The sequence below is a fragment of the Callospermophilus lateralis genome, chromosome 14, assembly GCF_048772815.1.
Source record: "Callospermophilus lateralis isolate mCalLat2 chromosome 14, mCalLat2.hap1, whole genome shotgun sequence".
Taxonomy (NCBI): domain Eukaryota; kingdom Metazoa; phylum Chordata; class Mammalia; order Rodentia; family Sciuridae; genus Callospermophilus; species Callospermophilus lateralis.
Window position 1 is genome coordinate 1,048,522 of NC_135318.1, and position 19,545 is coordinate 1,068,066.

General features: G+C 57.9%; 1 long non-coding RNA gene across 4 annotated transcripts; it reads right to left on the reverse strand.

Annotated features, from left to right (window-relative positions):
* Positions 1-13,562: 13,562 nt before the first annotated feature.
* Positions 13,563-16,757, reverse strand: LOC143380287 (uncharacterized). 4 transcript variants are annotated; one of them, XR_013088612.2, is made up of 3 exons: positions 16,357-16,757; positions 15,783-16,045; positions 13,563-15,322 (listed from the first exon to the last, which is right to left on the reverse strand). It is a non-coding gene; the product is annotated as an uncharacterized LOC143380287 (long non-coding RNA). The 4 variants fall into 4 exon arrangements; XR_013088611.2 differs by having other exon boundaries at positions 13,563-14,312; positions 15,232-16,045; XR_013088610.2 differs by having other exon boundaries at positions 13,563-14,312; positions 14,850-16,045.
* Between the last annotated feature and the right edge of the window lie 2,788 nt (positions 16,758-19,545).

Here is a 19,545-nt window from a genome sequence, read left to right on the forward strand (position 1 = left end):
CTGTGGGCCTGTGTGTCCTGTGTGTCCTGTGTGTCCTGTGGGCCTGTGTGTCCTGTGTGTCCTGTGGGCCTGTGTGTCCTGTGTGTCCTGTGTATCCTGTGTGTCCTGTGTGTCCTGTGGGGCCTGTGGGTCCTGTGGGCCTGTGTGTCCTGTGTGTCCTGTGTGTCCTGTGTATCCTGTGTGTCCTGTGTGTCCTGTGGGGCCTGTGGGTCCTGTGGGCCTGTGTGTCCTGTGTGTCCTGTGTGTCCTGTGGGTCCTGTGGGCCTGTGTGTCCTGTGTGTCCTGTGTGTCCTGTGTGTCCTGTGGGTCCTGTGGGTCTGTGTGTCCTGTGTGTCCTGTGTGTCCTGTGTGTCCTGTGTGTCCTGTGTGTCCTGTGGGCCTGTGTGTCCTGTGTGTCCTGTGTGTCCTGTGTGTCCTGTGTGTCCTGTGGGTCCTGTGGGCCTGTGTGTCCTGTGTGTCCTCTGGGCCTGTGTGTCCTGTGTGTCCTGTGTGTCCTGTGTATCCTGTGTGTCCTGTGTGTCCTGTGGGGCCTGTGGGTCCTGTGGGCCTGTGTGTCCTGTGTGTCCTGTGTGTCCTGTGTGTCCTGTGTATCCTGTGTGTCCTGTGGGGCCTGTGGGGCCTGTGGGTCCTGTGGGCCTGTGTGTCCTGTGTGTCCTGTGTGTCCTGTGGGTCCTGTGGGCCTGTGTGTCCTGTGTGTCCTGTGTGTCCTGTGTGTCCTGTGTGTCCTGTGGGCCTGTGTGTCCTGTGTGTCCTGTGGGTCCTGTGGGTCCTGTGGGTCCTGTGGGCCTGTGTGTCCTGTGTGTCCTGTGTGTCCTGTGTGTCCTGTGGGCCTGTGTGTCCTGTGTGTCCTGTGTGTCCTGTGTGTCCTGTGTGTCCTGTGGGCCTGTGTGTCCTGTGTGTCCTGTGGGCCTGTGTGTCCTGTGTGTCCTGTGTGTCCTGTGTGTCCTGTGGGTCCTGTGGGCCTGTGTGTCCTGTGTGTCCTGTGGGTCCTGTGGGCCTGTGTGTCCTGTGTGTCCTGTGTGTCCTGTGGGTCCTGTGGGCCTGTGTGTCCTGTGTGTCCTGTGTGTCTTGTGTGTCCTGTGTGTCCTGTGGGTCCTGTGGGCCTGTGTGTCCTGTGTGTCCTGTGTGTCCTGTGTGTCCTGTGTGTCCTGTGGGCCTGTGTGTCCTGTGTGTCCTGTGGGCCTGTGTGTCCTGTGTGTCCTGTGTGTCCTGTGTGTCCTGTGGGTCCTGTGTGTCCTGTGTGTCCTGTGGGCCTGTGTGTCCTGTGTGTCCTGTGTGTCCTGTGTGTCCTGTGGGTCCTGTGTGTCCTGTGTGTCCTGTGGGCCTGTGTGTCCTGTGGGTCCTGTGTGTCCTGTGGGTCCTGTGGGCCTGTGTGTCCTGTGGGGCCTGTGTGTGCTGTGTGTCCTGTGTGTCCTGTGTGTCCTGTGGGGCCTGTGTGTCCTGTGGGGCCTGTGGGTCCTGTGGGCCTGTGTGTCCTGTGTGTCCTGTGTGTCCTGTGTGTCCTGTGTATCCTGTGTGTCCTGTGGGGCCTGTGGGGCCTGTGGGTCCTGTGGGCCTGTGTGTCCTGTGTGTCCTGTGTGTCCTGTGTGTCCTGTGGGTCCTGTGGGCCTGTGTGTCCTGTGTGTCCTGTGTGTCCTGTGTGTCCTGTGGGCCTGTGTGTCCTGTGTGTCCTGTGTGTCCTGTGGGTCCTGTGGGTCCTGTGGGTCCTGTGGGCCTGTGTGTCCTGTGTGTCCTGTGTGTCCTGTGTGTCCTGTGTGTCCTGTGGGTCCTGTGGGCCTGTGTGTCCTGTGGGCCTGTGTGTCCTGTGTGTCCTGTGGGTCCTGTGGGCCTGTGTGTCCTGTGTGTCCTGTGTGTCCTGTGGGTCCTGTGGGGCCTGTGTGTCCTGTGTGTCCTGTGTGTCCTGTGTGTCCTGTGGGTCCTGTGGGCCTGTGTGTCCTGTGTGTCCTGTGTGTCCTGTGTGTCCTGTGGGTCCTGTGGGCCTGTGTGTCCTGTGTGTCCTGTGGGTCCTGTGGGCCTGTGTGTCCTGTGTGTCCTGTGTGTCCTGTGTGTCCTGTGGGTCCTGTGGGCCTGTGTGTCCTGTGTGTCCTGTGTGTCCTGTGTGTCCTGTGGGCCTGTGTGTCCTGTGTGTCCTGTGGGCCTGTGTGTCCTGTGTGTCCTGTGTGTCCTGTGGGTCCTGTGTGTCCTGTGTGTCCTCTGGGCCTGTGTGTCCTGTGTGTCCTGTGTGTCCTGTGTGTCCTGTGTGTCCTGTGGGTCCTGTGTGTCCTGTGTGTCCTGTGGGCCTGTGTGTCCTGTGGGTCCTGTGTGTCCTGTGGGTCCTGTGGGCCTGTGTGTCCTGTGGGGCCTGTGTGTGCTGTGTGTCCTGTGTGTCCTGTGGGGCCTGTGGGGCCTGTGGGTCCTGTGGGCCTGTGTGTCCTGTGTGTCCTGTGGGCCTGTGTGTCCTGTGGGTCCTGTGTGTCCTGTGTGTCCTGTGGGTCCTGTGTGTCCTGTGTGTCCTGTGGGCCTGTGTGTCCTGTGTGTCCTGTATGTCCTGTGGGTCCTGTGTGTCCTGTGTGTCCTGTGTGTCCTGTGTGTCCTGTGGGTCCTGTGTGTCCTGTGTGTCCTGTGGGCCTGTGTGTCCTGTGTGTCCTGTGTGTCCTGTGTGTCCTGTGGGTCCTGTGGGCCTGTGTGTCCTGTGTGTCCTGTGTGTCCTGTGTGTCCTGTGGGCCTGTGTGTCCTGTGTGTCCTGTGGGCCTGTGTGTCCTGTGTGTCCTGTGTGTCCTGTGGGTCCTGTGGGTCCTGTGGGGCCTGTGTGTCCTGTGTGTCCTGTGTGTCCTGTGTGTCCTGTGGGTCCTGTGGGCCTGTGTGTCCTGTGTGTCCTGTGTGTCCTGTGGGTCCTGTGGGCCTGTGTGTCCTGTGTGTCCTGTGTGTCTTGTGTGTACTGTGTGTCCTGTGGGTCCTGTGGGCCTGTGTGTCCTGTGTGTCCTGTGTGTCCTGTGTGTCCTGTGTGTCCTGTGGGCCTGTGTGTCCTGTGTGTCCTGTGGGCCTGTGTGTCCTGTGTGTCCTGTGTGTCCTGTGTGTCCTGTGGGTCCTGTGTGTCCTGTGTGTCCTGTGGGCCTGTGTGTCCTGTGGGCCTGTGTGTCCTGTGTGTCCTGTGGGTCCTGTGTGTCCTGTGTGTCCTGTGGGCCTGTGTGTCCTGTGGGTCCTGTGTGTCCTGTGGGTCCTGTGGGCCTGTGTGTCCTGTGGGGCCTGTGTGTGCTGTGTGTCCTGTGTGTCCTGTGTGTCCTGTGGGGCCTGTGTGTCCTGTGGGGCCTGTGGGGCCTGTGGGCCTGTGTGTCCTGTGTGTCCTGTGTGTCCTGTGTATCCTGTGTGTCCTGTGGGGCCTGTGGGGCCTGTGGGTCCTGTGGGCCTGTGTGTCCTGTGTGTCCTGTGTGTCCTGTGTGTCCTGTGGGTCCTGTGGGCCTGTGTGTCCTGTGTGTCCTGTGTGTCCTGTGTGTCCTGTGGGTCCTGTGGGCCTGTGTGTCCTGTGTGTCCTGTGTGTCCTGTGTGTCCTGTGGGTCCTGTGGGTCCTGTGGGCCTGTGTGTCCTGTGTGTCCTGTGTGTCCTGTGGGCCTGTGTGTCCTGTGTGTCCTGTGGGTCCTGTGTGTCCTGTGTGTCCTGTGGGCCTGTGTGTCCTGTGGGTCCTGTGTGTCCTGTGGGTCCTGTGGGCCTGTGTGTCCTGTGGGGCCTGTGTGTGCTGTGTGTCCTGTGTGTCCTGTGTGTCCTGTGGGGCCTGTGTGTCCTGTGGGGCCTGTGGGTCCTGTGGGCCTGTGTGTCCTGTGTGTCCTGTGTGTCCTGTGTATCCTGTGTGTCCTGTGGGGCCTGTGGGGCCTGTGGGTCCTGTGGGCCTGTGTGTCCTGTGTGTCCTGTGTGTCCTGTGTGTCCTGTGGGTCCTGTGGGCCTGTGTGTCCTGTGTGTCCTGTGTGTCCTGTGTGTCCTGTGGGTCCTGTGGGCCTGTGTGTCCTGTGTGTCCTGTGTGTCCTGTGTGTCCTGTGGGTCCTGTGGGTCCTGTGGGCCTGTGTGTCCTGTGTGTCCTGTGGGTCCTGTGGGCCTGTGTGTCCTGTGTGTCCTGTGTGTCCTGTGTGTCCTGTGTGTCCTGTGGGTCCTGTGGGCCTGTGTGTCCTGTGTGTCCTGTGTGTCCTGTGTGTCCTGTGGGTCCTGTGGGCCTGTGTGTCCTGTGTGTCCTGTGTGTCCTGTGTGTCCTGTGGGCCTGTGTATCCTGTGTGTCCTGTGGGTCCTGTGGGGCCTGTGTGTCCTGTGTGTCCTGTGTGTCCTGTGTGTCCTGTGGGTCCTGTGGGCCTGTGTGTCCTGTGTGTCCTGTGTGTCCTGTGGGTCCTGTGGGCCTGTGTGTCCTGTGTGTCCTGTGTGTCTTGTGTGTCCTGTGTGTCCTGTGGGTCCTGTGGGCCTGTGTGTCCTGTGTGTCCTGTGTGTCCTGTGTGTCCTGTGTGTCCTGTGGGCCTGTGTGTCCTGTGTGTCCTGTGGGCCTGTGTGTCCTGTGTGTCCTGTGTGTCCTGTGGGTCCTGTGTGTCCTGTGTGTCCTGTGTGTCCTGTGTGTCCTGTGGGTCCTGTGGGTCCTGTGGGTCCTGTGTGTCCTGTGTGTCCTGTGTGTCCTGTGGGTCCTGTGTGTCCTGTGGGTCCTGTGGGCCTGTGTGTCCTGTGGGGCCTGTGTGTGCTGTGTGTCCTGTGTGTCCTGTGTGTCCTGTGGGGCCTGTGTGTCCTGTGGGGCCTGTGGGTCCTGTGGGCCTGTGTGTCCTGTGTGTCCTGTGTGTCCTGTGTGTCCTGTGTATCCTGTGTGTCCTGTGGGGCCTGTGGGGCCTGTGGGTCCTGTGGGCCTGTGTGTCCTGTGTGTCCTGTGTGTCCTGTGGGTCCTGTGGGCCTGTGTGTCCTGTGTGTCCTGTGTGTCCTGTGGGTCCTGTGGGCCTGTGTGTCCTGTGTGTCCTGTGTGTCCTGTGTGTCCTGTGTGTCCTGTGTGTCCTGTGGGCCTGTGTGTCCTGTGTGTCCTGTGTGTCCTGTGGGTCTGTGGGCCTGTGTGTCCTGTGTGTCCTGTGGGTCCTGTGGGCCTGTGTGTCCTGTGTGTCCTGTGTGTCCTGTGTGTCCTGTGTGTCCTGTGGGCCTGTGTGTCCTGTGTGTCCTGTGGGCCTGTGTGTCCTGTGTGTCCTGTGTGTCCTGTGTGTCCTGTGGGCCTGTGTGTCCTGTGTGTCCTGTGGGCCTGTGTGTCCTGTGTGTCCTGTGTGTCCTGTGTGTCCTGTGTGTCCTGTGGGTCCTGTGGGCCTGTGTGTCCTGTGTGTCCTGTGGGTCCTGTGGGCCTGTGTGTCCTGTGTGTCCTGTGTGTCCTGTGTGTCCTGTGGGTCCTGTGGGCCTGTGTGTCCTGTGTGTCCTGTGTGTCCTGTGTGTCCTGTGGGTCCTGTGGGCCTGTGTGTCCTGTGTGTCCTGTGGGTCCTGTGGGCCTGTGTGTCCTGTGTGTCCTGTGTGTCCTGTGTGTCCTGTGGGTCCTGTGGGCCTGTGTGTCCTGTGTGTCCTGTGTGTCCTGTGTGTCCTGTGGGCCTGTGTGTCCTGTGTGTCCTGTGGGCCTGTGTGTCCTGTGTGTCCTGTGTGTCCTGTGGGTCCTGTGTGTCCTGTGTGTCCTGTGGGCCTGTGTGTCCTGTGTGTCCTGTGTGTCCTGTGTGTCCTGTGGGTCCTGTGTGTCCTGTGTGTCCTGTGTGTCCTGTGGGCCTGTGTGTCCTGTGGGTCCTGTGTGTCCTGTGGGTCCTGTGGGCCTGTGTGTCCTGTGGGGCCTGTGTGTGCTGTGTGTCCTGTGTGTCCTGTGGGGCCTGTGGGGCCTGTGGGTCCTGTGGGCCTGTGTGTCCTGTGTGTCCTGTGGGCCTGTGTGTCCTGTGTGTCCTGTGTGTCCTGTGTGTCCTGTGGGTCCTGTGTGTCCTGTGTTTCCTGTGGGTCCTGTGTGTCCTGTGTGTCCTGTCGGCCTGTGTGTCCTGTGTGTCCTGTATGTCCTGTGGGTCCTGTGTGTCCTGTGGGTCCTGTGTGTCCTGTGTGTCCTGTGTGTCCTGTGGGCCTGTGTGTCCTGTGTGTCCTGTGGGTCCTGTGGGCCTGTGTGTCCTGTGTGTCCTGTGTGTCCTGTGGGTCCTGTGTGTCCTGTGTGTCCTGTGGGCCTGTGTGTCCTGTGTGTCCTGTGGGTCCTGTGTGTCCTGTGTGTCCTGTGGGGCCTGTGTGTCCTATGTGTCCTGTGTGTCCTGTGGGCCTGTGTGTCCTGTGTGTCCTGTGGGTCCTGTGGGCCTGTGGGGCCTGTGTGTCCTGTGGGCCTGTGTGTCCTGTGTGTCCTGTGTGTCCTGTGTGTCCTGTGGGTCCTGTGTGTCCTGTGTGTCCTGTGGGCCTGTGTGTCCTGTGTGTCCTGTGTGTCCTGTGGGTCCTGTGTGTCCTGTGGGTCCTGTGGGCCTGTGTGTCCTGTGGGTCCTGTGTGTCCTGTGTGTTCTGTGTGTCCTGTGTGTCCTGTGGGTCCTGTGGGCCTGTGTGTCCTGTGGGTCCTGTGGGCCTGTGTGTCCTGTGTGTCCTGTGTGTCCTGTGTGTCCTCTGTGTCCTGTGGGTCCTGTGGGCCTGTGTGTCCTGTGGGCCTGTGTGTCCTGTGTGTCCTGTGTATCCTGTGGTTCCTGTGTGTCCTGTGTGTCCTGTGAGTCCTGTGTGTCCTGTGTGTCCTGTGTGTCCTGTGGGCCTGTGTGTCCTGTGTGTCCTGTGGGCCTGTGTGTCCTGTGTGTCCTGTGTATCCTGTGTGTCCTGTGTGCCTGTGTGTCCTGTGTGTCCTGTGGGCCTGTGTGTCCTGTGTTTCCTGTGGGTCCTGTGTGTCCTGTGTGTCCTGTGGGCCTGTGTGTCCTGTGTGTCCTGTGTGTCCTGTGGGTCCTGTGTGTCCTGTGGGTCCTGTGGGCCTGTGTGTCCTGTGGGTCCTGTGTGTCCTGTGTGTTCTGTGTGTCCTGTGTGTCCTGTGGGTCCTGTGGGCCTGTGTGTCCTGTGGGTCCTGTGGGCCTGTGTGTCCTGTGTGTCCTGTGTGTCCTGTGTGTCCTGTGTGTCCTGTGTGTCCTGTGGGCCTGTGTGTCCTGTGGGCCTGTGTGTCCTGTGTGTCCTGTGTATCCTGTGGGTCCTGTGTGTCCTGTGTGTCCTGTGAGTCCTGTGTGTCCTGTGTGTCCTGTGTATCCTGTGGGCCTGTGTGTCCTGTGTGTCCTGTGGGCCTGTGTTTCCTGTGTGTCCTGTGTATCCTGTGTGTCCTGTGTGTCCTGTGGGGCCTGTGGGTCCTGTGGGCCTGTGGGGCCTGTGTGTCCTGTGTGTCCTGTGTATCCTGTGTGTCCTGTGTGTCCTGTGGGGCCTGTGTGTCCTGTGGGGCCTGTGGGGCCTGTGTGTCCTGTGGGCCTGTGTGTCCTGTGTGTCCTGTGTGTCCTGTGTGTCCTGTGTATCCTGTGTGTCCTGTGTGTCCTGTGGGGCCTGTGTGTCCTGTGGGGCCTGTGGGGCCTGTGTGTCCTGTGGGCCTGTGTGTCCTGTGTGTCCTGTGTGTCCTGTGTGTCCTGTGGGTCCTGTGTGTCCTGTGTGTCCTGTGTGTCCTGTGGGTCCTGTGGGTCCTGTGGGGCCTGTGTGTCCTGTGGGGCCTGTGTGTCCTGTGGGCCTGTGTGTCCTGTGTGGCCTGTGTGTCCTGTGTGTCCTGTGTGTCCTGTGTGTCCTGTGTGTCCTGTGGGTCCTGTGGGTCCTGTGGGCCTGTGTGTCCTGTGTGTCCTGTGTGTCCTGTGTGTCCTGTGGGTCCTGTGGGTCCTGTGGGGCCTGTGTGTCCTGTGTGTCCTGTGTGTCCTGTGGGCCTGTGTGTCCTGTGGGGCCTGTGTGTCCTGTGTGTCCTGTGGGTCCTGTGTGTCCTGTGTGTCCTGTGGGCCTGTGTGTCCTGTGTGGCCTGTGTGTCCTGTGGGGCCTGTGGGCCTGTGTGTCCTGTGTGTCCTGTGTGTCCTGTGTGTCCTGTGTGTCCTGTGTGTCCTGTGGGGCCTGTGGGGCCTGTGTGTCCTGTGGGCCTGTGTGTCCTGTGTGTCCTGTGTGTCCTGTGGGCCTGTGTGTCCTGTGGGGCCTGTGTGTCCTGTGTGTCCTGTGTGTCCTGTATGTCCTGTGTGTCCTGTGTGTCCTGTGTGTCCTGTGTGTCCTGTGTGTCCTGTTTGTCCTGTGGGGCCTGTGGGTCCTGTGGGCCTGTGGGGCCTGTGGGCCTGTGTGTCCTGTGTGTCCTGTGTGTCCTGTGGGTCCTGTGTGTCCTGTGGGCCTTGGGGTGGGTGGGGCCTGTGGGCCGGTGGGGCCGGTGGGGTCAGTGGGGTCTGTGGAGCCGGAGGGGTCAGTGGGGCCTGGGGGAGCAGGAGCACTCTCCTTTCCACAGGCCAAGCACTCCCCACACAAAGCCGTCTACACCTGGCTTGTAGTAATGGAGTCCTTGCTCAGTTTTTCTATTTATTCTCCTACATGGAAGAAAATTAAACTGGCTGAAATTCTAGAATTTGGGGAAATTTTCTTCCTTTTTCAGGCTGATTATGTAAATTGTCAAAGCAGAACAATTACATTCTAGGTATCCAAGGACCATAATCAGATGTTCATGAAGCATCTCTCTTAGGAAGGGTCTTAAAGAAAAGTTCTGCTTTATTTTTTGTGGCACTTTCATGGAGACATGACCCTTGTACCTCTCTGTGGGAGAGACGCAGCGCACGATGTCCCAGGTGTGTGGTGCGTGATGATCACGCCAGGGCCACACGGGCTGCATCTCCTCCGTAGCTGACCCACTCTGTGCCTTGGGACCCTGCATGCTCTTAGGCTATTTGGAACGCGTGGCGGACTCGGAGGTCTCTCAGCCCTCTTTACTACAGGGAACGGAATGACCATCCTAACTGGGAGGAGTCCGACCTCAGCTGGACCTGACTTCTTCCCATCCCTCCCCGCCCTTTCCTGCCACTGGTGACTACCGTTGCTCTCTGTTCCTCTGGATTTGAGTCCCGAGCGCTGACCCTACACTCCGGGCAGCTCCACCCTGTTCTTCTCTGAGACTGACTTCTTAGTTTCCACACATGGGTGAGATCGTGGGGTATTCATTCCTGCTTCTAACTTATTTCACTTAACAGAACATCCTCCAGCACCACCGTACTGCAGCAAGTGACCGGAGCTCCTTCTCTTCATGGCTGAGTACTATTCCACAGTGCCTGTGTCCAGATGGGCCTCTCCTTCCTGTGTCAATGGGGACATCAGGCAACCCCATCTCTTGGCTGTTGTGAGTCGTGCTGCGACACACAGGGCATGCAGGTGTCCTTTGACATGGCTCCTCTTCCATGTATACCAGCAGTGGCCGCGTAGGTGACACAAGCGGAAATGCACACAAGTAAACAGCCAAGGGGACAGTGAGTAGCTTAGGAGAGAACCTATGAAGAGGAGGACGTACTCGCCAGCTGATGGTTCAGGCAGGGTGATACCCAGGACACCTAGGACTCAAAGCCTTTGCCAGGCCACAGCGATCCCATTAGAACAGGCTGAGGCCTGAAGGGGCATCCTCAGAAGGAACCTACGAGTGGCCAAAACCAGCTTGTGAGAACTGCTAGGCCCGTTAGCCCCTGGGCAGGAGGGTCCCAGCAGGCCAGAGAGCACCGCACCCCTGACCCTCACACGCTGCTCCAGGGAACACCAGGGAGACTGAGTGCCACTCGGCGGGATGACCTGGGCAACAGTGAGTGCCACCCGTGGTGGCTCATAAACACGGCTAACTTCAGGACGTGGGAGTTCCGCCAAGCTCTAGATAGAGGGGAGTGGGGCCATCAGTGAGGGTCAGCCTCAAGGAGCAGACCCCAGCAGCGGCCCGAGCAGCACTGCGCCCACCAGCACAGGGTGGGACAGGACACCTCCTGCCGCACGCGGATCGACCGCAGACCTCTAGCCCCACCCGAGGCAGCCACCGGGGACGCGGTGAGGAAGCGATGGGCCATGTCCAGGTGGGGATGCTCCTGATGTGGGCTGGCTGCCGGCTTTCCTCTGGAGACAAGATCTGCTCTGGAAAGACTGTCCTCTCAGAGCCGATGATGAAAGTGGCCTTAATGGGGACAAGCATTGACACCCCCGAGTGTGGCTAGGCGAGGGGCCGGGCCGCACACACAGTGCTCTGTGGTCACTGCTCAGGTGAGGCCAGGAGGTCTTCTGTGCCTGCCGCCTTCTCTCGGCGTGAGGTCCTCGGTCCTCTGCAGCCTGTTCCTGGGGAGGGAAGGGTCAGGGAAAACAGAGGCGGCAGCAGAGGTGAGGTCGCGACCAGGAGGAGACGGGGGTGCTCTGCACCAGGACCACCAGAGCTGAATGTGTATAGGGAGACACACTTAAGGGAATGAATTCTGCTCACCTGATCTCATGATGACCATGTGCATCAACACGGACCACGACACAGCATTCCTCCCCAGAAGCCCATACCCATGTTATCTGTCCCCGTAACTGATAAAAAGAGAAACGCATGAGAGATGGCAGAGCATGGAACAAGCAGGCCAGGGCTGTTAACAAAGCACATCCTGAGTGATTCCGCTGTGGTTACTGCGTGCCTTCTGTAGGACTCAGGTCTTATAAGACGCGGGGAGTCCGACTTAACAGCCCAGGATCTGGAACCTTCTGCTAGGCGTTCCCCAAGCACCTGAGAGAAGCCAGTGTTCTGCGGTTGGAGAGGTGATTTCCTGGGTGCCTGCTAACGTTAGTCAGCACAGCCTGGGGGCTCACCGCCGTCAGTCTCTCGCGCTCTGCAGGGAGGCAAAGCCCACCACCCAGGTGTGCCGGAGCCGGTGTCAGGAGGGCCCACCACGGGCTCCCGGGTGGCTGCCTCCTTGCTGCCCCACAGGGAGAGAGAGCCGTCTCTGGCCTCCCTCGGTCTTCGTGTGAGGGCACCGTGCTCACCCAGCCCTCGTCACCCCAAAGGCTCTACCTCCAAACACCGCCCCAGTGCAAGCTGCAGACTGGGTCGGGGGGCACTCAGTCACTGGTCCCACGGCCCCGGCCTTCCCATGGCTCCGCGTGTCCCTTGGCCTCAGGGAGAGGGCTCGCAGTTTCCACCAGGGCCGTGAATTGGCTTGTTTTCCTTTGCTCTTGGTAATGACCTTGGTGGTGTCCTCTCAGCTTCTAGACCCACGGCCCAGAGTCCACCTTGACCTCAGTCTGGACTGCTGCCTCCACCTCTGGACTCCCCAGACCTTTGGGGAGTGTCCAGCAGCCCTCAGCCGCCTGGCTTCTCCTTGCGCCCCTTGTCCTTGAGCCGCAGTGGGCCACCTTCAGGACCCAGTCCTCCCCCCGCCAGGCCAGGCCACTACGAGCCAGAGGATGTGCCGCTTCGTGTCTTGGCTTTCCCTCTGGCTCCTCTGAGCACCCCTGCTGTCTACTGGACTCCTCCTTGGGCCTTCGTGGACCCCCTTACACGCGAGTCATCAAGCGTGGTGATGCACGTCCCCCGGACGCCCGCCTTCGGCTGTCCTGACTCACTGCAGGTGGGAGGGTTTCTCTTCATGTTCCCCATGACACTGCGAGGGGCTGAGAGTTGGCCACCTCGTGTGCGACTCCAGGGTCTAAGGCAATGACTTTGTCCATCTGCCTCCCACGGAGCTGAATCTGTCCCATGCTCAGCACACTCAGGATGTCCCATGTCACTTAGTGGAGACTCCCTGCAGTCACCACATTTGAGACCAAAAATTAGATGCATTTTCTGCCTGTCCCACTTCTATTCAGCACCCAAGAAATCCTAGCCAGGAAAGCGAGTCAAGAAAAACAAGCAGAAGCCATGTGTACTAGAAAGGACTCAGAAGATGATCATTCTCAGTCGATACAACTGTGTACACAGAGAAGTCACACACATCATTTTCATAATTTATAAAAATTAACACATTAGACTACTAAGTTGCTGAAATAATATTCTATACATAAAATCAATTAAACTTTTGTCACAAAATTAATTAAATTGAAAAAGTATAACTTCTGAAATAGAAGCATAAGCATTAACTATACTCCTCACAATAAATCTATCTAGAGATGTGAAAAATTCTATAAATGAAATTATGAAGCTGATGGATATTTAAAAGATCCACACATGAAGATGCACCATGCTTAATGGGTATAGCCATGATGATCCCCAGAGGGGTCAGACACTTATCATCGTGTCACTTAAAATGTGAGCAGTTGTGGGTGGATTTGTGTATGTGTGTGTGTATGTGTGTATATGTGTGTGGCGTGTATATATATGTGTGTATGAGAGTGTATGTGTGTATGTGTATATGTGTGGATGTGTGGATGTATGTGAAAGTGTGTATATGCGTGCATGTGTGTAAGTTGCATATGTGTAAATATGTATGTGTATGTATATATGTGTATGTGTGTATACGAGTGTGTGTGTGTGTGTTCAGAAGCAAAAGGCCATCATACGTGGACTTACCACAGGAGAGACAGTGTCCCCTGGAGAAGAGCCAGGAGGAATGATTCACTCTGCGTCAGGGCAAACTTCCAACCGACGATAATTGATAAGGGGAGAAACTGGGTATAGGGCTAAACAAATAGAGAAATAAAGCGGAGCAGAGGGTTCAGAAAGAAATGTGTGTGAATACAGAAATTTGATGTATGATGAATCACATTTTAATTCAGTGGAGAAAGGACAGCCTTTCCAAAAATACTTATAAAACAATGTAAAGCATGTGAGTATTAATATTGCTTCCTCTCTAATTCCATTTTGTGTCACTGTGACAAAAGACCTGATGCTGGCCACACATAAAACAAAGAGGATTATCTGGCGTGCAGTTCTGATGGCTGGGGGATCCAAAGAGCATGGCACCGGCACCCTGAGGTCCCCACAGCTGCATGGGACAGGGCACAGAACCAAGGGGCAGCTGTCTGTGTGCGGGAGAGACCACGCGGGTTCCTTGGCTCAGCTTTATGACAGTACTCCCATGAGACCCAACCCTGTCCACAAGACAGCCTGACTCGATGGCCAGCGGGAGCCCTGGGACCCCCCACCTCCCACCGGCTCCACCTGAACGGCCCCACCCCTGTCCAGCGCCACACCAGCCAGGTGCCCAGCACACACCCAACCAGAGCACCAGCCTACCCCGACGCTCGCTCACACGCTCTCCCTCTCTCCCTCTCACTCACACACACCCCTGATTTCAAGACAAAGGAAAGGCAGCCAGATACTGCACACCTCTGAAGTCATCCAGTGAAGGCAGCTGACCAACAGTGGCCACTTCATTAAAATTAAGGAAGTTCTGCTCACCAAAAGGTGCCACTTGCAGTGTGGGAAGAGAAATGGCAGGAGCAAAGCACTGTCCAACACGCACCCCCAGCGCCACACAGGGGACACCCGTCCAACACACACCCCCCAGTGTGCCACACAGGGACACCCGTCCAACAAGCACCCCCAGCTCCTCACAGGGGACACGGGAGCCTGAAAACCTGGAGAGACAGAGGACGGCTGCCTGGGAGAATCAGCCGGAGCCTCCTGCTCAGCTGAGACTTTTCCTGCAGCCACTTTAATGGAAGTAAAAACAAGAGTAAAATTAATATCAATGACATTTTATTTAATGCATATCTAAACACCATTCCAATGTCTGATCTCTACAAAAGGGTCCAGGAGCTATTCACACCTATGTCCACACAAGCCCCTGGGACCGGGTGCACCCCACACCTGCAGCAGTTACAGGAATGCCTGCTCGGGTCAGAAGTCCAGTATCGGCGCCGCAGCTTCCTAACTGAACCGGTGAGACGTGACCAAGTCTCCCCACACACGGGAAAGTCTCCTAACAACGAGTTTTCCAGTTCGATTAACTGGAATTGAGTACGACTGAACATTCGGTTCCTCCAGCGGCAGTCACGTTCAGGACACTCCCTGAACCCCTCGCTGTGGCTGTTCTGTGCACAGCTCAGGCCAGGAGGAGTCTGACATTCCCCAAGAGTCACCAGTCCCAGGGCCCGGATCTGGGTCAGCCATTGCCAGGGAGCCCAGGAAGCTGGGCTCCTGCCCTCCGCCCTCAGGGAATCCTGAGTGCAGCTCCTTGTGCTCCTGGAAGTACCTGCCAGGCGCCTTGGCCTGGGTGACTCCTGTACCGTGAGCGGTCTCCTCCTCTCCCTGAGGTGCCACGCAGCCCACTGAGCAGGGTGCCTGCCCATCTGCATGGCACTCACCGATCCTGAAGGTGCAGACGTGTGGACTTCAAATATGTGGTCCCTACATTCTCCTCCACAAGAGTATCAGCTCTCCCAGGACACAGGGTCAGTGCTTGAGCTGGACTTGGCAAAGCATGAAGAATCTGTGAATATTTTGGATAAGAATGATTCATCTCTTAGACGTGCAAGGAGAGGGAGTAGACAGTGGCTCTGAGTGGAGTTCAGCAGGGACAACAGGGTGGAGAGTGTCCATTTATGGCCATGGGCAGAATGAGGGGAGGTGACCCCGGAGAGCTGCTCGGGATGAATTCTTGCAAGTGCCTTTGCACATGTAGCAATGAGCGAGAGGAAGACTGGACGTTGACTGGTGTTAAAATCACACCTTATTAAGTCCAAGAACCCAGCTTGTCTCAGTTTGGACTCTGAGATTGAAACATGAGTGAGGCTTGGGGGACGCACTGTGTTGGGGGCAGAGCTACTCGGGGTCTGTGCAGCCACTGCCCAGGATGCCCTGTCCATGAGCCTCCCTGCCCAGGTGAGCTGTGGAGAAGCCTCACCAACTCCAGGTTCTGGGATGGTGTGGACTTTGGCCCACTGTCCTACTCCCGAAACACAGGGAAGTCCTTGCAGCCCCTCCTGTCCGTCCTGTCCTGCCTGGGCTGCTCTGGGGAGCTGCTCACCCTGAGTGTGGAGTCAGCTCTGTTGCTCCAGAAAGCCTGAGGTTCTCCCCTGACCCAGGACACCAGCCCTTGCTTCACGTGTCCAGTCCTACAGGCCTTGGCCCTCTGCCCCATGCTCCAGTTCACCTCCTGATACATAAACCCTTGAACACAGGAAGCAGCTGCCCAGACTCCTCCTTGACCTCCCTTATGTCAAGTGAGGTCAGCGCCTTTCACTGGCAACTTCTTGCCCAGATCTGCAAGGCTGAAATTTTTAATTGCACTATAATCCAATTAAAGTGCCTCTAAAACATGGGAGAATAATAATTTTAATCAAATTCAATATATTTTCATATTGCAAAAGGGCCTGGGTGAGAATACACAGGGCAGGGGGTTTGCTCACGCTTTCAGCCAGTGGCACCAGGGCCTTGGTCAGCTCCGAGCAAGGTGCAGCAGGCGGACTGAGCTAGAGGATCCAGGATGGCATCTCTGGGCTTCAGAAGTGGAGTAGAAACTTCAGATCACCATCTCTGTGTGTATGTCTACATGTCCCAGGCTGAGGGACAGACCCGACCCCACGCGTGCTGTCCCACAAGGCTGAGGGACAGAACTGACACCCCGCGTGCCGCCCAGCTTTCCGAGCGTGGGTCAGGCCATAACCCACATTCACGTGGAAGGAAACACAGGCTTCCTTTTTTGAGGGGAGCCGGGCCTGATGCCCAGGGAACCACTCCTGCTCTCACGGGGTCTCCCTTGCATGCCTGGCATCCCAGAGGGCAGGCCGTGTGAGGCTGGCTTGGTCATCAGAGGTGCGCCAGGGGGGCCAGAGCAGAGCTAGCTGCCTCTGTTTCCCGGTGTGCCTGCGACTCACGGAACTGACTGGGAGACCTGCCCAGCCCCGGCAGAGGCCACCTCTCACAGCAGACTGCCATGAGCACGTCCTGTGAAGGGCACCTGCTCTCTGCATCTGCCGTTGGGGCTGGTTCACCGTGTGTGGACACCACTGCACTGCGACACAGGACCTGGGATGCCGTTGGTCCTCGTTCCCACTTGCCACACAAACCCTTTAGGCCAATTCCCATGGGGAGTCAGGACGGGAGAGTTCAGAGGTGCTGCTGGGTATGGCGCCAGAGTCCTCCCGCTGCTGAAGGTCAGGCTTAGTTCCAGGGACAGTCGTCACTTGGAAAGGTTCCACAATGCCCGGGACAACTCACCACCTAGAAAATACACATTCCCATAAAAACAAAACTCCACACTGTCATTATGCTATTATTCAACTATTGCAAAACCGGATTTATATCTAGCTCAAATGATGTGTTATAATTTGATAAATTTTTATCTGTACGTATTGAACTATTTCTTATTAAAGGAAAGTTGAAAATCTGATAGATATAATCTAATTATAATATCTAATTACAGGATGAAATAAATCACTAAAACCAGCTTAATGAGTCTTAAATACTAATTAATATTCAGACAAGAAGCAGGAATTGTGACATTGCTGTCAGCGGAGGAAACACAGGCACACCTGAGCAAGCAGGACGTCTGTCATATGGATCTGAAGTGCCCACTCCCTCTGCATCATGCCAGGGACACCGGAGTCGGGAAGCTCCTGCTAGTGACAGGCGGCCATGAGCGCCACTCATCAGGCAGACATGCTGAGGGGAGACTGTCTTGCTAAAATCAGCTGGGGAGTCTGGACGGGAGCTGACCAGTCGTGTTGCAAAGAGCGACAGTTTCCAGAAGGAGTTGGAGTGCCGGTCTCCTAGAGGCAGGCGGCTGTGACAGGTGTGCAGGCAGAGTGGGCTACAGTGTGCACACTGGCACGCTTTCCAACACAAAGGGGCAAACCAGGTAGACCTGGCCAGACTGCCCCACGCGAGTGCCCGTCCCACCACCAGCAGGAACCTGGGAACTCGGTCACCTCTCCCTGCCCTGCTGTCCTCTCGCACAGGGTCATCCACTTGTGTGTGAGGCCAGCTGGGCTCTCTCCAGGTAGCACAAAGGGTGCCTGGGTGTGTTCAGTGCCCATTAGTCCCTTGTCCAGCTGCACTCTCCCAGCTCAGGAGGCCCAGGCTCTCCCTTCAGGGCTCTGTCAGCCCAACTCTGTCATGGGTGACACCATTGCATTCCAGGTCCACAGAGTAGAGAGCCAGCACCGAGCACAGTGACAGTGCACAGAGCCAGCACTGAGTGCAGTGACAGCATAGGGAGGCAGCACCGAGCGCAGTGGCAGCGTAGGGAGCCAGCACTGAGTGCAGCGACAGAGTAGGGAGCCAGCACCGAGCGCAGTGGCAGTGTAGGGAGCCAGCACCGAGTGCAGTGACAGAGTAGGGACCCAGCACTGAGTGCAGTGACAGAGTAGGGAGCCAGCACTGAGCGCAGTGACAGAGTAGGGAGCCAGCACTGAGCGCAGTGACAGAGTAGGGAGCCAGCACCGAGTGCAGTGACAGAGTAGGGAGCCAGCACCGAGCGCAGTGGCAGTGTAGGGAGCCAGCACCGAGTGCAGTGACAGAGTAGGGAGCCAGCACCGAGTGCAGTGACAGAGTAGGGAGCCAGCACCGAGTGCAGTGACAGAGTAGGGAGCCAGCACCGAGCGCAGTGACAGAGTAGGGAGCCAGCACCGAGCGCAGTGACAGAGTAGGGAGCCAGCACCGAGTGCAGTGACAGAGTAGGGAGCCAGCACCGAGCGCAGTGGCAGTGTAGGGAGCCAGCACTGAGTGCAGTGACAGAGTAGGTAGCCAGCACTGAGCGCAGTGACAGAGTAGGGAGCCAGCACTGAGCGCAGTGACAGAGTAGGGAGCCAGCACCGAGTGCAGTGACAGAGTAGGGAGCCAGCACCGAGCGCAGTGGCAGTGTAGGGAGCCAGCACTGAGTGCAGTGACAGAGTAGGGAGCCAGCACTGAGTGCAGTGACAGAGTAGGGACCCAGCACCGAGTGCAGTGGCAGTGTAGGGAGCCAGCACTGAGTGCTGTGACAGAGTAGGGGGCCAGCACCGAGCACAGTGACAGAGTTGGGACCCAGCACTGAGTGCAGTGACAGAGTAGGGACCCAGCACCGAGTGCAGTGGCAGTGTAGGGAGCCAGCACTGAGTGCAGTGACAGCATAGGGAGGCAGCACCGAGCGCAGTGGCAGCGTAGAGAGCCAGCACCGAGCACAGTGGCAGCGTAGGGAGCCAGCACTGAGTGCAGTGACAGAGTAGGGACCCAGCACCGAGTGCAGTGGCAGTGTAGGGAGCCAGCACCGAGCACAGTGACAGAGTTGGGACCCAGCACTGAGTGCAGTGACAGCATAGGGAGGCAGCACCGAGCGCAGTGGCAGCGTAGAGAGCCAGCACTGAGTGCAGTGACAGAGTAGGGAGGCAGCACCGAGTGCAGTGACAGAGTAGGGAGCCAGCACCGAGCACAGTGGCAGTGGAGGGAGCCAGCACTGAGTGCAGTGACAGAGTTGGGACCCAGCACTGAGTGCAGTGATAGCAGCACGGGGAACAGCAGAACAGGGAGCGCAGCACCACCTCGTCACCCCCTGGCCGTGGTGGGATTCAGGCATCAGGGGGTGACAGGGCAGCCGCCACCACCTCCGAGCCACACCACCCTGGCTGACCTTCCAGGAGAGTGCTCTGTGCTCCTCGAGCTTATCAAGAACGTCAGAGAGCGGCTCCTCGGACTCTTGTCCCCGTGGCGAAACAGCTGCACTCCCATGGCCCTGTGCGCTGAGTCTTCCACAGCCCCTCCAGACCAAGACTGCGCAGAGACGTCCCTGTACCAGGGCCACCTGCAGCAGGCTGAGGCACCACGGCCTAGGCTGACCCTCTGGAGGGCATCTGTACCAGGAGAACCTCTCACGTGACAGTTGACTCGTCCACCTTGGTGAGGTCTGCGAAGGGCCACAGTCTAAGGGTGTGAGTGTGGAAGGAGCTTCAGAGAGCAGGGACAGCCCCCTGTGGCTTCCTGGGCATCTCTCCAGGGTCTGTCCAGAGGAGCAAGGCGGGGAGCTGGGGGCTGCTGCTGGGCCCTCATGGCGCTCCACTGCTGGGATGCACACTCCTCTTCAGAGCCCAGAGCAGGACCGCAGACCCCTTCCAACTCTCCATCCTGCTTGCCGACCTCGTCCTTAAGTAATGTCAAGTCGTGGCTCCCGGCCATCACTTCCAGAGCCACCCTCCAGGCCACGGGCCTCACGTCCTGGGAGGGGCCGGTGGGCTGCCCCTGCTCCCAGGGCTGCCTCTGCTGGCTCCCTCTTTCCTGGCTGCCTCCATTCCCTTCCAGACCCTCCTCTGGTGGGTCTTCTCCCCATCCCCTCTCCCTTCCCTGGGTTCTCAGGTTTGCCCAGCGCTTCAGGCCCCACTCACAGGCTGCACACCTAAGTGTCCATCTCTGTTCCAGAGGCTGCCACAGTTCCAGACCCTCTGAGCATCCTCCAGGAGGTCCACCTGAGCAGCCCAAGCCTTCAGACACGAGGGTTGGAAGTCGCCGTCTCTCCTGCCTCTGACCTCCTGCATGTGAAGAATAACTAGAACACTCTCTCTCAGCCTCCACACAGGTCAACTCAAGAGGGTCAAAGATCTCGGAATCACAACAGAAGCTTTGCAAGAAACCAGAGGTGGACCCTCCAACATGTAGGGGTAGGCAATGATCTCCTCGGTAACACTCCTAGAACTCAGGAAATAATTAATAATTTATCGGGATTAATAAATTGTTGGGGTTAATTTATTATG